Source organism: Equus asinus, chromosome 20, assembly GCF_041296235.1.
Source record: "Equus asinus isolate D_3611 breed Donkey chromosome 20, EquAss-T2T_v2, whole genome shotgun sequence".
Lineage (NCBI taxonomy): Eukaryota > Metazoa > Chordata > Mammalia > Perissodactyla > Equidae > Equus > Equus asinus.
In genome coordinates this window covers 97,397,374-97,417,274 of record NC_091809.1, presented here as the reverse complement: position 1 = coordinate 97,417,274, position 19,901 = coordinate 97,397,374, and the positions used below count along the sequence as shown (strand labels likewise).

Here is a 19,901-nt window from a genome sequence, read left to right as displayed (position 1 = left end):
ATACCAGTCCCATGAGCATGGTATAGGAGTAGAGTTGGCCAGAGAGGGTAGGTTTGGAAACTTAGGCTTTAGGATAAGGAGGGACTTCTGCTGGGGGGATGAGAGTAAGAGATCAACTCAAGACCTCAGTGGTCAATGCAAAGGTACCATGACCAAGGATGGCTAACAGGGATAGTGAGGTGATAACCCTCAACTGGGGACAGTGGTTGCTTGAGCAGACTGTCCTCAGGTCCTTATTGGTCTTGGTAGTAGGATAATTGAGTCTGAAGGAGAGAACATTGGTATATCTAAATATAGATTGTTGCATCAGAGAGTGTAGGGGACACTGACAGTTAGGGACTGGAGTGGAGAATGAAGGAAGATATGTCCTACAGCATCATCTCAAAAATGTTTCTTCTCTGGAGGTTTGTGAGATGTTGTGTGGTGGAATGGAAAGTGCATGAATGTTTGAGTCAGGTAGATTTGTATTAAATCTTGGCTCTGCCACTTTCCAGTTGGATGACTTTGGCTAAGTCACTTGACCTCTATGAGTCTCTTTTCCCACCTGAAAAAGGAGGATAATAATACCCATCTTGCTTGGTTGACAAAAGGAAAAAATGAGATGACATTTACAAAACATTCAGCACCCATAATGGGTCCTCAGTGTATTGTAGCTAGAGGGAAGCGTTCCCCCAACACCTTACGCTGATTGTATTAACATAGGAGGAAGACACCCTGAAAAGGAAAAGCAGGAATACACTTTGTATTGTTACTACACAAGAGATACTTGTTCACTGTAGAAAATCAGAAAACATGGAGAAGCAAAAATTACAAAGCAAACATTACTCATAATTCTACTACCCGCAAGATAGTTATTATCAACCTTTTGATATATTTCTTTTCAGATCATACATACCTACACACACATATATGCATATATATTGTAAAATTTAGGATTATTCTATACTTACTGTCTTGTAAGCTGCTTTTTACTCAACAACACATTATGAACAACTTTCTTTTCTACTCAATATATATCTCAATAACATTTTCTGCGACTGTATAATGGCCCATAGTATGAACAGTTCACATTTTACTTAATGAGCCTCAGAGTGTTGAACATTTTGTTGTTTACAATCTTGGGCTATAATGATCATCTCTTATGGCTAAATTTCACATCTTTAATTTTTCCCAGGAGTGGAATTAACGTAGGTTATTATTGCTGGATCTGTCCAGGAAGGGATTTTGAACCACTTCAGTAAATATCTGAGAGAGAATCCAAAGAAAATAATCCCAGTCATTACATCTCCTCTTTCTAGTTTCCCATGTGTATTTCCTCAGTCTGAAAGTCATGGAAGGAAAAACAGCTGATTTGTCTTTTATGAAAGAGCTTTCAATGCAGATTTTTAGAAATTAAATGAAGGTTTTGCCTTTATTGCTCTAAGGAGTAAGTTCATTATAGAAAAGTTTACAAGGACAGAAAAGTAAAGGGAAAAAAATCCCCCACTGTTTCAATAGTTTTGGTTTGTCCTTTTCCTTCTGGACTTTTCTGTATTTGTACTTGGAAATTTATAGACAATTGTGTTCATATTGTGTGTATAACATCGTGTCTTGTTTTTTTCCGTTAGTCCTAGGAGCCTCCACATTTTCCCAGGTTTTTCTAAACACATCAGAAACATCATTAGAATGTCTGCATTGGCTGGATTATCCGGTGTAGCTTTTGACACTGGTCCCTCTTCTAGGCTGTAGAGATTTAGGCCTAAATCTTGTCCTCTTTCCCTACAAAGACCCTCACCTTCCAAACCCTATATCCTCTCGCCAAAGTTACTAGCATCCCTTTCTTTGCTAGCAACTCTGCCAAAATAGATTCTTATTTTCATTTTAGTCATCTTTTTTACCCTTTCTGCTTTATTTCCTCTTCCCCAGGGCTGTGCCTCCACCTCCCAGACCTGAGAAGCACGTGGGAACCTGGAGGAGGAGCAGCGCAGAGGTACATGAGCAGTAGGCGGCCCCTCTGACAACTCGCTCTGGGCATATGGCCTCCAATCCACGGAGGTCAAGTCCTAAGAGCTAATGGATTGTGTTCCTCCCTGAAAAGCAGATTAATCCTCCATGCTCTATGGGTTATTTCACATATTGAGAGCAAACACAGCAGGCCAGGATTGGGAGCAGGGCTGGACCAGGACACATGCGCGCCCTGAGCAGGCTAATAACCTGGCCTCCTTTCAAAATGATAATCTCTAAATATTTGCCCAACATTCATCTGGAGGAGAGGCTGAGTGCTCTGTAGGAGGAGGAGGCAGGGAAGGCTGCTGGCTCAGCACTGCTCCCTCTTTATTGCCCTGAGCAGTTCAGAGCCCCCGCCCTGAACTTGCACACCTTATCCAGCAACTAAGAGGCCTAGAGGGCAGCCTACACCATCTCTTGTCACTTCAGCGCCCCCTACCAAGAGGAATGGTGAAGGGCCTGAGAGAGCCCAACAGCCTATTTACCTGCCTTGTGACTGGCGAATTCCTTAACCTTTCTGGAAGGAGTATTCTTATCTGTAAAATAGGGGGATAATAAGAGTACTGACCTCAAATGGGCTGGAAGGGTTTAAATGAGTTAATATATGGAAAGGAGTTAGAGAAGTTCCTGGCACAAAGCTATCATTGCATACATTATAATCACAGTGTATCATTTATAATAGTAAATCTTATTATTATCATCATTCTCATGTCATGCTTGGTTCAATAATTCTGGTAAAGACCATTTTCTCCATCTCATTACATTTCCAGCGACGTTTTATGCTTCTTACAGACTGGTATCCTGGCACCAGCCCAGCTGGCCTGCATTTAAATCCAGCTTGGCTTGAGAGCCTCGAGTACAGTGGACAGGCTCCAGTGGAACCGGGGTGTGCGTGTGGGTACGTGTGTGTGTGTCGGGGTCATTGCCTGATCACTCTACCCACACTGTAGCCCTTGGTTAGAATAAAAAAAGCACCTTATCTTCCACATGAGGATTGGGGGATGCTAAGAAAGGTAGAGATGGACTTTGGGGAAATTGGTCACTTACTATGGGTAGGTAATCCTCGGTAAGAGAAATGATATATTCTTGAGAAGAACCAGGAAGAGAAGGAATTTCTCCTTCAAACCAAGTGACACATGCCTCCTGGGATCCTGAGAGGCAGCAGGAGGTAGTGAAGAGAATATGATGCGTGCTCTTTGGAACCAGGCAGACCTGGGTTCGATTTCTGTCTTAGTCACTGTGTGACCTTGAAAAAAGTAACTATCCTCTCTGTGCCTCAGTCTTTATGTAAAATGGCTATGTTGTACTGATGACAGAAGATGCGCAATATACAGGAACTGGGAAGATGTCTGGAACAGTTTCTTTGAGTTCTTAAAGTGACAATGAGAGAATGGGCCCTGACAGCCCCCTTAGTGCCCAGAGCCTTGTAGGTGATTGATGCACAAGTGTGAATAACTGGGAAATGCAGGGCATCCCAGAATGCATAGTCATAGCCATGATATCTCGTATTCATGGAGTCCACATCCTGTGCTCTTGCTAACACTTCATAGCCATCATTTCACATAATCATCCCAATAATCCTGTGAAGTAGGAATTATCTCCATGTTACAGGCTCAGAAACTGGGACTAGGAAGTAGGGACTCTGGGCTCATATCCCTCATGACCCCAAAGCTGGCGCTTGTGACCATTGGACCTAAATCATTGTCCCCAAATCATTGTCCCCTCATCTTCCACTTGGGGATCTGGTGTCAGTTTCCACTCAATGCTAGAAAATCACTGTGATAAATAGGTTTAAACAAATAGAACCACATAATCGGGGAACGTTATACTAGGTAGTATAACGCCTAGGAAATAAATCAGCCTTTTAAGTTTTATATTGCAATACAGTTGAAATGCTTAATAATTATTGCCAGAGAATGGTATAATGCAGTACTAAAAATGAGTAATTGAAAAGCCCATCAAGGCAGATGAGGCATCTTCTCACTGAATTGCTCTCAAATACTTTACATAATTATTTCATTCAGATTTATGATCAGCTCAGCAGAATGTGTGTCTCTTTATCCTGCTTTGCCTGAAGTTGTTCAGGAATCCTTTTTATATTGTGCCAACACCTTCTGGGATGGACAAACGAATGTCTCTTGTACACTTAATGGGGCTTTCAATGGTTTGCTTTCATTTAGCAAAGGACAAGATTGGGAGCAAAAACTCTGTTGGCTGAGGACCCTCCGTGTCCCAGTCACTGGGCTGGGGTTTATAAGCATTAACTATGTTGGCTCAGTTAAAGTCCATAACAATCCTGAGATGGGACTATGTTTTCCATCTCACAGAAGAAAATGAGGCTCTGAGAAATGGCGTCACTTAATCAGAATTGCCAGGCTCATAGTGAACTCACACCCGGCAGTCTGGCTCCAAACCAGTGGCCTTTCCACCACATCACCAGCCTCCAGCAAGACCCTGTGTGCCCAGAGAAGGCTTAGATTTTTGGAAAGAGGATTCTAGTAAGGTCAGATGCAGAAAAAACTGATCCTAGCCAGATTTTATTTGCAGCTCTGGCTTTTTAAACATCTGAGTTGGTCCTCCACCCCCATCCCTTCCTCCTCATTCCTCCATTCTTACAGTGTCAGCACCTCCAGGCGAGAGGGATCCAGCCCTGTCTCCATCAGGGACACAGTTTCCCATGGATTCAGCCTCCCCACCCTGCCAGATCATCCCAGGCTGTCGGATTTATCAGAGGCACAAGCTTATCAGCTTGCCTCTCCCTGGAGCCCTGGAGTGGGAGTTCTTGGCAAATTCCATTCACTGGCAAGTGTGGACAGATGGCTGCCTGGATGAGCGGGCAACCTTTGTTTCTGGTCTCACCCATATGTCAAAGTGGCCCAAACAAGGAAAAGTGGGGAGGGGGCAGGAGGGAAAGGATGGGGGCAGGAGGGAAAGGATGGGGCCACCTCATAGGCAGGAAAAATCCTAACATCCATTTTATTCTAAACATTGCATTTAGAAGTTTATAAATAGAAGAGAGGGACTCTCTGACTCTCCCCCTCCCAAGCATAGGACAGTGACATTTCTGGCATTTTTCTGGTTTTTCTCCCCAAAGCCCCAGTTTCCTCCTTACCCACGATGCTTGCTTGGACTCTGCTTATGTCAGCAGACATCAGCACAGGGTCAACACTCTGCTCCTCTCCCCGACCCCTCGCCTTGAGAATGAGGTGAGGTTCTGCTGAGGGTTATTTCAGAAGGGGCTTAAACAGGTCCTTGAATGTCTTCATTCTCCAGGCTATAAAAGCATGTCAGATTTCCCCTCACACAGCAGACATCACGCACGGACTTAAATCTTACTGAATATGGTACATGTCTGTGAATGTCTCTGCTCCCTGGGGAAATGCCAAACTTTGATCTAACTGTATTTTAACACTAAGAATGTCTCTTAAAGAAGTGGATTTATGGCAATTCTCAGTGGCTTTTTGTCAAACACATCCAATGTGGTTCCCAGCCTTGGGGGTACTAAGAACCTCCAAAACAAATCAAATGTCTGAGGAGAATGCATTTGGTCTCCATGAGCCCAAGGGTGGAGGGTTGGGGGAGACAACATCAAGTCATGCGGAGGCGGCACTGAGCTGGGCTCCGTGGGGAGGGAGCTGAGAGCCCGGCTCACGCCTTGCTGAGGAGCAGGAGATGTGAGCGGTTCACCGGCTGATGGATGACAGGAAGAAGCTCTTCCAGATAATTATTAGAAGCAGGGAATCCGCTGTTGTCCTGTCAACACAGTGTATTGTGGGAGAAAGAACACTGATGAGAGGGGAGAGGGGTCAGGAAGAACAGAGAGAGAGAAACAGGCAAAGGAAGTGCTCATCATTGGCCATGGACTGTGTTAAGTGTGTCTATTTGTTACTCCCTCAACCCTCCGTCTTCCCAGACACTGTTCCCTCTCCTGTTGCCAGACTAGTTTCTACTCATGATCTCACTTTACGTGTCACTTCCTCCAGGAAGCCTTCCTGAAAACCCCAGAGCCTGAGCCAGATGTGCTGCACTCTATGCCCACCTAGTCCTTTATCTGCTCCTCTCCAGAGCTCCATCGCTTCCGTGAACGTGAGCCTTGGAACCACCTGGGAACTTTGTGGAAATAATGATGCCAGGCAGATCAGTTGAATCAGAAGCTCTCAGAGTGAGGCCGGGTTGGCAGAGCTTTTTTAAAGGCCCTGGGTGATTTAGATGGACATTTAGGATGACGAGCATCTTGAGTCTAGTCTGTCGTATCTGACTGCAGGGGCTGGATCTACCTTGCTTACTTTTGTGTGACCAGCACCTAGCACTGGGTCTGGCACATCACACAAATTTAATTAATCTTTGTGGAATGAATAAATGAATTGAATAAAATTAAAGAAGTGTTATTGCTCTCTCTCTTTTATTTTTTTTGAGGAAGATTAGCCCCGAGCTAACATCTGCCACCAATCCTCTTCTTTTTGCTGAGGAAGAGTGGCCTTGAGCTAATATCTGTGCCCGTCTTCCTATTTTATATATGGGATGCCTGCCACAGCATGGCTTGATGAGTGGTGCGTAGGTCCACACCGGGAACCCGAACCCCAGGCCGCTGAAGCAGAGTGCGTTACCTCAACCACTATGCCATCGGGCTGGCCCCTATTGCTCTCTTTTTAGAGAAGAGGAAACTGATCCATGGAGGCAAAATAGCTGGCCTGTGGGGGCAGAGTTGCCATAAGAGGAGGGACTGGAGTGTAGGCTCCACAGGAACAGGGACCTTGTCTGCTTTATCTCACCCTTTTTTCCCAGTGCCTAGAGTCCGGTTGAAGACAGGACGGGAGCTCGGCACATGTTTGCTGAATCAATGACTGCACCTGGTCTCTCTTACTTTGAACATCAGTCTTTCCCACTGTATCTTGCTATGAAACCTGCTTCTGCCATTATACGTGTGGCTTTGCACAAGTCACTTCTCTCAGGATCTGTTTCCTAAAATGAGGAAGTTGGATGAGCTGGCCTCCAGAGGATCCCTTCCAGTTCTAATCACAGCAGATTGCGGTAACACATCTATATTGTCACTTCTAAGGATGCAAATCCAGCTATTAGCCGGCGCCTTCTGTACGTAGCAACACCTTCATATTTGTCAGGAGGCCCCTGAATTGCTCCTTCTAGTCTTCATATCTCTCTTCCCTCATTCATGCCTCTCTTTACTTTCTCCCTCCTTTGGCAGGTTTTCCCAGTAGGCAGGCTGTGGTCAGCAAGAACTGGCCGTCAGCTCTTGTTCCAAAGAGAGAATACGCAGCTTGGAAAATGTGGTTATTAACTCATCATCCCCCTATATCCACTTCCAGAGAAAAGCGTCGTTTTCTTGATGTAATTGTAGCACAAAGGAAGAAGGGAACTCGTGTTTGTTAAATGTCTACTACATCCTTGAAACTTTATTATGTTATCTTATTTAAGCCTCACCTCCAACTGCCTGTCAGTTTCACCTCCACAGTATTTCTCTCCAGCATCCTAGAATCCCAAACTCCACAAGCACTGCAGCAACCTCCTAACTTATCTCTCTGCTTCCATACTTAACCCCTACAATCCAAACTTCTGCAGAAGCCAGAGTGCATGTTTAAAATAATAAATCAAATCATGTCACTTCCTTGCTTAAAGAATTCCAGTGGCTTTCCATTGCACTTAAAATCCAAACTTTTTTTTGTGTGTGCTGAGGAAGATTAGCCCTGAGCTAACATCTGTGCCAATCTTCCTCCACTTTATATGTGGGCTGCCGACACAGCATGGCTGACGAGTGGCGTAGGTCCGTGTCTGCGATCTGAACCTGCAAACCTGGGCCACCAAAGTGGAGCACTCTGAACTTAACCATTATGCCACAGGGCTGGCTGCTTAAAATCCAAACTTTTAATGCCTGCTGGCCCCTGTCAACTTCTTGGATATCATTCCCTGCCACTCTTTGTCACATCTGCCATGCTCCAGTCCCTTAAACATGCTTCACTCCAGAGACTCTGACAGTTCCTTTTGGTTGTCTCCATCCTACATGATCCCAGCCACAGATCTTAAAGAGTTAGGATGGGAAAGTGCAAGGAACAAATTTAGGGATGCCTGAGACTTCCATGTCGCTGGTTTTCCAGGTGAACCTCCTGAACCTGCTTTTAGCTTTGCTCCTCACCTTTGCCTTCTCAGTGTGTTGCAATCAAGGTAGATGAAGCAACTCCAGGCGTTCCATGGATAAAGTCAAAAGCATACACAAGATGTGGTAAAGAACCAAATACACTGCCTTCTTTTCACCGATGGAAAGATTTCATAACTTGTAACTTGATTTTTCAGATGGTCAGGGAACAGAAGTTTAGCTTTGGGGGAGGGAAGCTAGAATTTACTGAGCTATATGCCAGGCCTTTTAAGGATGATTTTGTTGAATTAGCAGAACAACCCTCTGAAATAGGTATTATGATCCCACGTTACAGAGGAGGAGGCTGAGGTTCAGTGGAGTTAAGCAATTTCCTGAGGAAAACACAGCTTTCCTAATGGACAAACCAATATTCAACCCCAACCGTATGCATTCAACCCACATCTCAGGCTCTCTCCTCTGCCACACCATCTTCCTTTACGAGGCCTGTCCTTTCTTCCCAACAAAAACAACCTCAGAGTAAAAATAATGTATGGGTAAGTAATGGTAAAGATATAAAAGCAAGAAAAGGCTGTTTTCCAAGCCTTTTTGGAGGCTCCACTTACCTGTGCTTACAAGTTGTTCTTAAATATTCATTAAATTGGATTCCCTAAGGGCCTGTACTTGAGGGCTAAGTTGACTGATGTCTGAATTCCTAAACGTACCTGAAAATAACCAAATGTTTTTTCTCTCAAAGCATTCTGTAGTTTAGATTGGTAACCAATTCAAAATGATCCTCTGTTCAATTAGTGCTTTTTTGTCTTTTTCTTTTATTCTTGGAACCCTAAGGTCAAACTTCAACAGTGTCACCTGCTGAGCGCCCTGCCCGGCTCTCTTTCTGGGCGTGCTTCCTTAAGAGAACAATCCTGCTTTCAACAATAGAAACAACAATCAACGCTTACACAAAAGACTTAAGGACAATGGGAGATTGTGGGTGAGTTAATTATGCTCCTCGTCCCTTTGTTCTTTGCAAATAAAGGGCTTGGGTGATCAGTGAACTTTAGAAATGCATCACACTAAAGAGACATGGGTTTCTTAGGGATCCAATGAATATCCTCTCCCAACATCTTCATTTATATGGGAAATAGCCACACTGTTTGATCCTGGAGGAAGGAGCCAGCACAAAGCAGGAATTGGGGGACACATGTCCTGGGGGAACTTGGGGAACTCACTCAACCTTTCTGGGGCTTGGTTTTCTCATGTAAAAGTGACTCAATGGTAATGAAATCTCCTGTAGTTCTAAAATATTATGATACCGCTCTCAGATTCAGCCTGTTTGGGAAGTTCTGAACAGTGAGCCAGGGTTTGGATCCCTGTGGTTTTGGGCCTGTTTACTTCTTTTCCTCTCATGCTGTCCACGGCCTGGGACACTGCAGCATCCATGCTGATGACGGATAGACAGCCCTTAGCCCTGAGCTCTGCTCCACTTGCCACCTCTTCCCTGAGGTCTACCCTGGCCCCTGTTGAGATGGAACTGCTACATCTTTGAAATCTTGGTCTATGCAACTTCCTCCTAAACACGGCTTCCTATTTTTCATTCATTCATTCGGCAAACATTCATTGCCAGCTTGCAATGTGCCAGATACAGCCATGTGCCTCATAATGATGTTTCGGTCAATGATGGACAGCATATGCGGTGGTCCCGTAAGATTAGTCGCCTTGTGCAAGTACACTGTATGATGTTTGCGCAAGGATGAAATCGCCTAACAACACATTTCTCAGAACATATCCCTGTCATTAAGCGATGCATGACTGCAGTATGATATACAGTGATGAACAAAACAAAAACGGTACCTGCCCTTGTGTAGCTTATCATTGGTCAGGTGAATCAGACATTAAATACCTTTGTTTTAAAGGTAGTAAATACAGAAATGCATAAAATACAAAGTGAATTGTGCCCATGATTCCACCTCCCAGAAAAAAGCACTAACTGTTGGATCATATTATCTTGCTATTCGGTAACTTTTTTTTTCTCTTAATGTCTCATAAATAGTTCTCTATTTCCATCATATCGATCTACCATACACTTTTAAATGCCTGCATCACAACATGTGCCAGACATAGTCTACGTATTTTATTTGCATCAGCTTCCTTAATTCTCAGCATAGCTGTATGAGTGTTGCAATATTACCCATTTTATAGCTAAGGAAACTGAGTCCCAGAAAGTTCCCAGACACCTGAGGTCACCCAGCTGGTAAATGGCAGAGCCAAAATTCAACCCTGACTGTCAGATTGTAGAACTCTAGCTCTCAGCTGCTGTGGCTGGTATTCCATTGACAAGATGCACCATCGTTTGTTTTAATTAATCCTGTATGATGGACATTGAGCTCAATTACACTTCTCTTTTTTTCTATCATGTATAAACAAGGCTGCAATCAATATCCTTGTACCTACATCAGCCTACACTTGTCTAATTCTGCCTATTGGATTAATTCCTAGAAGAGGAATTTCAGAGTTAAAGGGTACAAACATTTTACATTTTGATACACATTGCCAAGCGGATAGAAATGTTGAATTAATTTGCACTCCCACCAACTGCATAGGATAGAGATTGCCATTCTCTTCTCACGCCTTGGCGCCACTGAATCTGCTCTGGCAATGGCCACTTCCTCACTGCCAAATCCGACAGCTCTTTACAGCCTCTTCCTGCTCAAAGCTCTGCCACATGAACCCCTGTAGACACACCCTCCTGGAACTCTTCCTGGGCTTCTCTCAGGGCTCTTCTCTGGCTCTTCTCTCCTCCTATTTCTTTGGCATTTGAAATCTCTTCCCTATGTGAATGCCACACATCCGTGGAGTTCTGGGTTCTTCCCTTGTCTTCTTGCTCTAAATGCTCTCCCTCCCTAGTGTGGCAGACTTTCTTAATTGCAGGCCGGACAGCCGTTCCCTCCTTCTTCTTTGCTAAAAGGACCCCAGTTTTGTTCAAGTCTTAAAGTGTCCAGCCCCAAAGGATGAATCATGGACAGCCTAAGCCAATTACAGCTATCTTGCCCCTCTTCCTTGAGCGACAGGTGACCATGTGACCCAGTTCTGGCCAATAAGACACAAGGGGAAGTCTGCCTGGGGAATTCTGGGATTTTTCTCTATGATAAAAAGATAGAGGGGCCAGCCCTGTGGCCAAGTGTTTAAGTTCGTGTGCTTAGCTTTGGTGGCCCAGTGTTCACTCGTTTAGATCCCGGGCGTGGACCTACACACCGCTCATCAAGCCATGCTGTGGCAGCATCCCACATAGAAGAACTAGAATGACCTACAACTAGGATATACAACTATGTACTGGGGCTTTGGGGAGCAAATAAAAAAAGAGGAAGATTGGCAACAGATGTGAGCTCAGGGCCAATCTTCCTTTAAAAAATAAAAAAAAGATAGAGATCTGTAAGGGAAGCATTTTTTTCCCCACTAGCCTCATTCTCTGCTATTTGGAACACTGTTGGTGAGGGTGAGAAGCTTTGAGTTAGAGAAACCATTTTATGGACCAGGAGAGAAAGGCCAAGTGAATCACAGAGCCACCTGTCTGGGGACCTGACATCACTGAGCTGCTGAAAGAATGCCGAAGCCACTTATCTCCAAACTCTTTGCTAAACAATAAATGAACCTACAAGAAAAGCCTTGAATGGCTTTTCTATTTCTTATAGCCAAATACATCCTAACAGATAGATACATAATGGTTAGCTTAGCCTAATACTCTACCTCAATGGTGTCAACCCCAGCCCCTCTCTGAGCCTCAAAACTATATATAATGACAATAATAACAATAATGCATATTCATTGAGTACTGCTATGAACTGTTCTAAATTATATATATATATATATTTCATTTAAACATCACTACAACTCTATAAAGTAAATGGTACCATGCAATTATTATCCCCATTTCATTAATGAGGAAACTGAGGCACAGAGGGATTAAATAACTTGCCTAAGGTTATAAATCTCCTAAGTGTCCGAGCCAGAATTCAAACCAGGGCAGTACAGATTCAAGGTCCATACATCCAAATACAATGTCATACTGCGTCTCGGCTACCTGGATGACTAAAGGGACTTTGGATTTAACATGGAACTCATCATCTTCCTCCCTCTTAAATGGGCTCTTCCTTCAAGCTCTCCCTTTTGTTCAAGGTGGGAGCCCAGGAGTCTCCTTGGACTTGTGCTTCTCTCTTCTTCCCCACGTCCAATCAGTTACCGCATGCTGACAAGTCTACCTTCTGAACATCTTCTGAACTATTCCCCTATTCCTGGTTACAGTAAATGCCTAATAAATGCTGGATACCGTTATCAGGCTCTTCATGATTGAGCTGCTCTTACCATCTTGTCTTTCACCACCCAAAACCCTCCAGCCCACTGAACTTGCCTGATCTACTGGCTATTCTTTTACTTGGATCTTTAAATTGTTGTCCCCTCTGCCTTGAATGCCCTGCACTGCACTCTCCCTAATTAGTTCTTTTACAACTTAGCCCAAGTGGCACGTTCACTGAGAGGCCTTCTGATTCCCCCACCTCTATGAATTGTTCTCCCAGCATGCTCTGCAGATGTCCATCGAAGCCCTTATCTTACTGCAATTTAATCATTGGTTTACTCATCTGTTCCCCCCCCCCCCCCCCCCCCCCCCCGTCAACACAGCATTCCCAAAGCAGGTTATAAACTCCTCAGGAGAAGGACACGGTATCTTGATCTCAGTCCCTCCCCTTCCCAGCCCCCGCCCTTCCTTTGCTCTCTATCTCAATTACTGACATCATTAAACTAGAAATTTCCATGTCATCTTTAAACCCCCACAGCCAACTTCTACCTCTCAAATGTTGTTTGAATCTATCCTCTCCTCTCCATTCCCAAGTGATAACCTGGGTGCTCTAATATCTTAGCTTTGATGACTTTGGCGAAGCAGATTCCTTTCCCATTTGGGACCTAGTAAGGGCTTTGTGCAGAGCTGAGAGGTAGAGCTGCCGGTCTGAACGGCGGTTCAAATTTGAGCCGAGGCCCTCTAGCCATTCACAGATGGAATACATCCATGCATTGTAATCATTTTACCTCTTTCTACCCACAAATTAGCAACAAGACCCAACTACTCTAAACAGTACCTTGCTCCAGGGTTATTTCACCAGAAAAGTGAGTAGTTTCCAATAATTGTGGAGGAGCTCTGGCAAAGCCATCTTAAAGCTAAAAGTCTAAGATAATCAGGCAAGCAATCAATAAAATATAACACCAAACAGCATTCAATAAAAGTGAGCTGCTCATTCCAAACAGTCCAAGATTCATGAGTTTGGTCAATAATTACAAAGATGTAACAAGTATAAAAACACAAGGAGCCTAAAAATACTTAGTTGATGTAAGGCATCCATTATCAGAATATACATATTCTTCAAGGGACTTAGTTAATCCAACAATTAGCATTTGCAATATGCTAAGTAGCAAGAGGAGTTTTGGTGAAGGTCTTCCATTTGACTGTCTAATTTTGTAAATATTTGCGAAGACAGCATGGCCCCGTGAAATATGCCTGGCCCTGCCGCTTTCTGGTTTGGTGACAGTAGGCAAGTCACTCAACTTCTGATTCTTCATCTGTAAAATCCAGATAAGAACCCAGTTCTTTCTCCAGCCCAGGGTTATTCTGGAGCTCACATGAGAGGATGAATATGAACACAATTTAAGCACTGCTAAGTTCACCAGAAATATAAGATGCATTTTGCAAAACGGTCAGTCCGTATTTAAGCCAGGCAAAAAAAGAAATCTTTATTCACAGGTTACTAAACAAAAATAACGATAATTAAGCTAATTTAAAAATCCTTCAGGTAATGCTTAGTCTAGAAACAATATTAATTTTTTTTTTAAACTACATTGGCGTTGATTTTTAAAATCAGTATGTTTCATTTGTTTCATTATTTGGCTCTCCCTGTTAACTAAAAGGTTGAGAATTTTTTTTAAATGAGTTTAACTGTTTTTATTTGTGACCTCATTGACTTTCACTTCAATGAAAATGTTTTAAAGAAACAATGTCTTTACTTCAGGGCCCTGAATCCAGTTATACTTGGCCATTTGTTCAGTCTCAACTTGAAAAGCGGTTTGTAATATTTTCCTTAATAATTAATACTTCTGGAGACTAAAATTAAATTTCTCATTTGAACATGGGAAAATGAAGCATGTGCCAGCAGGGCCGCTGCCAATGAAAATGAACCTGACACCAGCGCCGATCGTACACAAGTCTCCCTCAGTAGCAGCAATCCATGGGCACCTGCAAGGGGAGTTGAGAGCCTGCCTTGCAAAGTTGCAATGCCATGTGCCTATTCTGTAAGCAAACGTCTGCCGATCTGCTGTCAGCTGGTGCACAATGCACATAGGTCTTGCTGGCCAAAGGCAATGCCTGGCACTTCCTAAGTGATCAAGAAGCACTTGCCTGAGCTGAAATGGAAAAATGGCACATTTCCTTCTGCAGAGATAAAAGGAATTGTGTGAGTCAACACCCAGCTTCCTTACTTTCTCAATTCAAGTCGCCAAAGCACCACTAAAATGATCATTTTAAAATTCTATTTTAGAGGCATTAATTTTAGATTAAACCAGATATGAGCTATCTTAAATTCTTTTTGAACAAGGTTGGCTATATATTTCTTTTTTAATGTAAGTATAAAAATATAATAGAAAAAAAACCCTATGCTGAGAACTTGCTTTAAAGCATCCATTAGCAATAAATGAGGGGTGACGCTATTCAAATTTAGAGAAAGCATAACCAATGCTATAGTTACATGGGCCCATTTCCAAATAAATGGATGCTTAAGTTGGTTGTTATTTAGAAACAGATGTCTACCTGGATGCATGTACTCCTGCCTTCTTGCTGAACCCTAGGTAGCACAATGGCCTCTGTCTGGCAGATCCAACGTTTGTTTCCCAGTTAATCCCTCTTACAGGTCAGTACAAGTGCAAAGTGCACAGATCACAGAATCAACTTACTAGTTTCCAAGACCACTTAGACTCTTGGTGGTTCAGTTAAATGAACCGTATTCAATGAGATAATGTGTGAAAGGTGCTTAGAACTTCGTTAAGCACTCTTGTGAAGAGAGCACACTGCTATTATACCCACAGAGAAAAGAAAATTCCTGAGGTATGGTTAGTAGGATGCCCAGGGACAGTAGTGTCTCAAGCTGCTATCTGAGCCCTTTTCCTTCTCTTCCTTCCCCCTCTCCCTCTAAAGGAAAGAAGAAGAATCAGTCCCAAGATTGGATGACCCCCGAGTCATCAACTTCTGAGCCTTCCGTGGTCATCTGCACTTGACCCATGAGAAGGAAAGTCAGTGGCCTGACACTTCAGAGATCCGTCCTTGAGTCCTGGCAGTGGGGACATTTCCCCAGCCTGCTATGATCAATTCAGCTAAGACAAATAAAGCCAAGGGTGACCCAGAGCCTGCATATTTCCCCAGAGGTGTCCCTGAGACCCTGAACCCCTGACGCACTGCACATGGACAGCACGACTTGCCCCACTCCTAGCGAGACCTGTTGCTAAACAGCCGCCATGGATGCACACTGGGATATTTCCAACATTCTCTTGTTCTTTGGCAGTGGAAACACAAAGGCTTTATTACTGAGCTTAAATTTACCCATAGTTACAAGTGTTAATCAACCAAGTCTTTGGAATATCAATTCACAAATTATCAAAAACTTTAAGCATGTTCCTATCCCTTAATACGTAATTCCACATCTGGGAAACCATTCTAATGAATCAATCTAAACATAAGAAAAGTTTTTTTGGTCAAAGATTATTTTTTGAGTATTTATACTAATGAAGAATAGGAAATAATCTTTGAGCTACTCCTCAAGAGGGAAAGGCTGAGTGGACTATTTTATGCCTATTTAAAATGATGTCTACCCAGAATTCTGCTTCTAAAATTTACTCTACAGATATACAAATGAGTATGTGTGCATGCATACTCCCATCACATATAAACACGCATGTTGGTTTGCACTAGAAAAAAAGGTAAAAACAATGTATACGGCCATTAATAGTAACACTCATACAATGAAATTTTTTACTTCGTATACTTCCATATCTTTGCTTTACAATAAGCACAGACTATTTTTTATAATTAAAGTAATACTCTAAAAAGCTCTTTGAAAAGACCAAAGTCACAAATCTGTGTGAAAGGAGGCAGGCCTCTGATCTGGTCCCTGAGAAATGTTCCCTGTGAACTGTCTCCCTCAGTTTACAATTAAAGACATGGCCGGTGTTCCTCCATTTGCTCCCAAGGACATCTCACGAAGGTGCAAATGCATAGCACTAGGGATTCCATGCCATTTCTGATGTACGTTGATGCCGCAGCTTATCATTCTTCCCCACTGCGACAGGACACAGCATCAGACCCCTCTCCTCCCAACTCCAGATGGTCTCCACCACTTGATCAGAGCTGACACACAAGAGAATACCCGCCATAGTTCCTCCAGCGTGAGATGCCATTGAGTGTAAGAGGCATCGATGATGCAGCAACAGCTTATCTGGGGAGAATGAATCCTACATTTCACGTTTATCAATTGTAAAATACATTCTGATTTCTGACTGCAATGTTAAAAAGGGGCATTTTAGAACCTGTGGAATGCTGTCATTGCCCTCCCTGGTCTGTGGCAGCCCCTTCTTTCTTTTCCCACCCATGGCAGTCTATGCTTGCTGCCATCTCACTTACTGTTAAGAAGCCACAGCACAGACATAAGTCACTGGGCTGGGCCCACTTAGTCCACTTAGCTGGAAGGAGAAGAAGAGCCAGGATCCAGAAGTCACTAGTGGGTTCAGGCAGGCCAGAGGCAGCTCAGGCTGGGAGAGAGGCCGGAGGAAGTGGTCTCCCGCACAGGGCTTCTCCCTGGGCATTAGCACATTAGCGTCTAATTTGATTATAGTCAAAAGCTTCAAAAGAACCAGCCTTCTCAGGTTTCTATGCTTAATACTCCTCTTGCTCTTAAACCCATGGTGACTGCAAACAGGCTGTAACTTTCTTTCTCCTTTCCACAAAGCACCCAAGGAAAAAAACACCCCACAAGTTTGGGAGTCATTGCTGTGTGGACTTGAGCAAGTAAATAACCTCTCTTAGATGTCTTTTAAAGATAAAAGTTAAAGTAGATAGGGCACCCAGTGTAGAGCCTGGCATACAATGGGCGCTCAATAAATGCTGGCTGTTATTAAGAGTAGTATCGTGATGTACACGGGAGGAAAACTCGCAAACCACTAACGCATCCTCCAGGGGGTGTGCTTGACCTGAATGGAGTCTAAATCTGTAACATAAATAATTTAAAAAATTGCTGCATGTCCACGTATTTCAGAATTGTTTCTTACAATCTACCTTTCCTGAGAATAAGTACACTGAGATGCAGTTAAAAATTTAATAAAGTGAGCTAAGCTTCCCCCAGTTGGGTAAACCGGTTGCTCAAGAGGCAGTATATTCAATAGTAGCAATATGTCCTGAACAAAATTCAAGCAGCTTCCAAAACCCCATTCAAACTGCATATACTCTAGGAAGATCCTACTCAATAGCCAGGCAACGCAGTGAATGGGACTTCTGGCATCTGTAACCAAAAAGCCATCAGTGAGTCAGAATTTGGGGAATAATTGTTACCAAACCCCTTAATTCCTGCCTCCTTTTTCTTTTTTTAAAACAGAACAGCCAAATTGGATTAATTGGCAGTCTTAGAGAGTGTCTCTAAAATGACTAATTATCACTCCTTTACTAATAGATCAGATTTTTTTATTCCAAAACCCCAAACGAGGATAAAAGCTGGCCGAATGGGAATAGAGTGGGGTAGGCTTGGTTTTCCCAGTCTCTGAGCCGCCAGTGCCCTCACTGATGAAACAGACAAGGCTACACAGAGAGGGTTCAGGGAACAAGAAGTAAAAGGCTTATATAGTGAATAACCTGCATAATCAGCCTACGAGTTAGCAGGAGTTGTCAGCATGGGCCTTCTGGGATTGCCTGGATCCGTATTCCCAGCCCACAACTGGTTCTGAAGGAGAAGCAAGAACCGAGGTTCAGGCTGCAGCAAACTGATTTAGTACACGTGTGAAACTGCATTTGGAAGACGGGGCTGCTGTCGGGAACAGACCCACAGGGAGAAGATGTAAGAAATATCAGCCATCAGAGACCATTTCGTGTAGGGACAGCAACACCTCTCCAGGAAGGCAGAATACATAAATAGATGTATTTAATATTTAATAATTAAGGAAGAGGACATAAAATGTAGCCACAATTTTATTCAACAAACACTTACTAATTAACTACCAAGAACTAATTTTTGTGCTGGGCCCTGGAGATTCCAAGAAGATTAAAACATGCTTTGCCCTCAAGGGGCTTGCAGTCTAGAAAGCTGAGGCAAAGAGGTGCAAATAAAAGGGAAATTCATTGGAACCAAGGAGCTGGAAGCTTCAGGAGGGTGTGGCTTCTAGTGGGGGCTGGGGTGGGGGAGGGGGAACTGGAGCAGCTTCACAGAGGAAGTGACCTTGAGCTGAGTCTCAAAAGAGGAGTGAGGGCTTGCCAGACCAACAGACAAACTGGTTAATCCTGGTTCCTACTTAGAAGGCTGCAGTCTGTGGATGGTGTACTTATGGAGAAAGCCTCTTTCCCCAGCACATGGGATCAACGTGGTCTGCACATCTCCAAAGTGAGAAAATGCTTGGCACCATTAAGTTGTTCTAGAAGGGAGCAGGTGTTCATCTGGTTCCCAGATATATCTCACCAGTATCAAAAGCTGCCCCTCATTTGGGGTCACAGGAAACACGGCTGTGGCACTGCATCAATCTCCCCATCTGGGTTGTGTGGCACTGGGCAAAATGCCAGGGTGGGAGTTGGGACTGAAGGTGCCTGCAGGAGGGCTGGGTCTTCTTGGGCTACAATCACCACTAGCATGAGACGGCTTCGCAGCAACGAGTTACCAGGGGCGGTGGCTGGCAGCACTGAGTGTTGGGCTCTGGAAGGCTGAGCAGCAAGCCCTGCCTGGTAAGGAAGGGGAGAAGCATTGACAACTCCCTCCTTGGCCTCTAAGGCCTTCACGACCAGACCCTCAGCCACTTGAGGCAGTTAGCACCCCACTGTCATACATCCATCTGCTATCTGCTAAGCACTTTTCACACTTTATATTGCTGCCTTACACCTCATACCCTCAGTAGAGTCAAACGCTCTTTCTTCTGAGCTGCTTGAGCGAGATTCAAACCCACACAGAAGGGCAGAGAGGGCCGAGACCCGCTCTGCAGCTACGTGTGCTCCTCACATTCAGCTGCCCTAGACTGGAGTCACATTCTGTGCATAATATTTTGGTCCTGGTCTGTCCTGATCACCCACACTAATTAGGAGAATATAATTGATTCTTAAGGGCTCCTCATTAAAGAAAAAAGAATAGTATGTTACAAGGAACATGAGGATTTCTTAAAGCCAAGATCTTATCATAATGCTATTTACCAAGGACATTCTATTTTCCCCTGGCTGGGGGCCAGTTTCATCTGCAGGAGACTGAAATGCTGAAAAATGACAGTAACACATCCTCAAGCCTCAGACAGGTAGGCTAGAGCAGGGCGTGACGGTGTGGTTTAGTGGAAAGGGCATAGCAAAGGATATGACTCCAGCTTAATATTGCAGCTAGAAAAGAAAGCTCATCACACCTGGCTTACCTGCCTCAGTGAGTTTGGGCAGCTGTGAACAGCTGCAGGATAGTCTATTGAGAAATAGTTTGCATCCAGGATGACAGGATTATGTCACAGACATAGACGCTTCGTTCACGTAGGTTACCTGCTTGGCCTATGGCGACAACAGCTTTCCACC

At 43.8% G+C, this 19,901-nt stretch overlaps 1 protein-coding gene and 1 long non-coding RNA gene across 23 annotated transcripts in view; one reads left to right on the top strand and one right to left on the bottom strand.

Moving 5' to 3' along the window:
* Nucleotides 1-19,901, bottom strand: part of SPON1 (spondin 1) — a 245,762-nt gene that overhangs the window by 186,390 nt on the left and 39,471 nt on the right. The gene's annotated exons all lie outside the window — the stretch shown is intronic.
* The window catches only part of LOC123278720 (uncharacterized), a 63,011-nt gene that overhangs the window by 24,566 nt on the left and 18,544 nt on the right, over nt 1-19,901 (top strand). For 16 of the 22 annotated variants that reach the window (XR_011495910.1, XR_011495905.1, XR_011495916.1 and 13 more), the window contains 4 exons: nt 1,906-1,969; nt 2,779-2,884; nt 5,081-5,192; nt 8,921-9,065. This is a non-coding gene — a long non-coding RNA (uncharacterized lncRNA). Of the gene's footprint in view, nt 1-1,905; nt 1,970-2,778; nt 2,885-5,080; nt 5,193-5,969; nt 8,644-8,920; nt 9,066-15,305; nt 19,196-19,901 lie in introns of those variants that run through there. The other 6 variants (XR_011495922.1, XR_011495911.1, XR_011495908.1 and 3 more) reach the window with 5 other exon arrangements.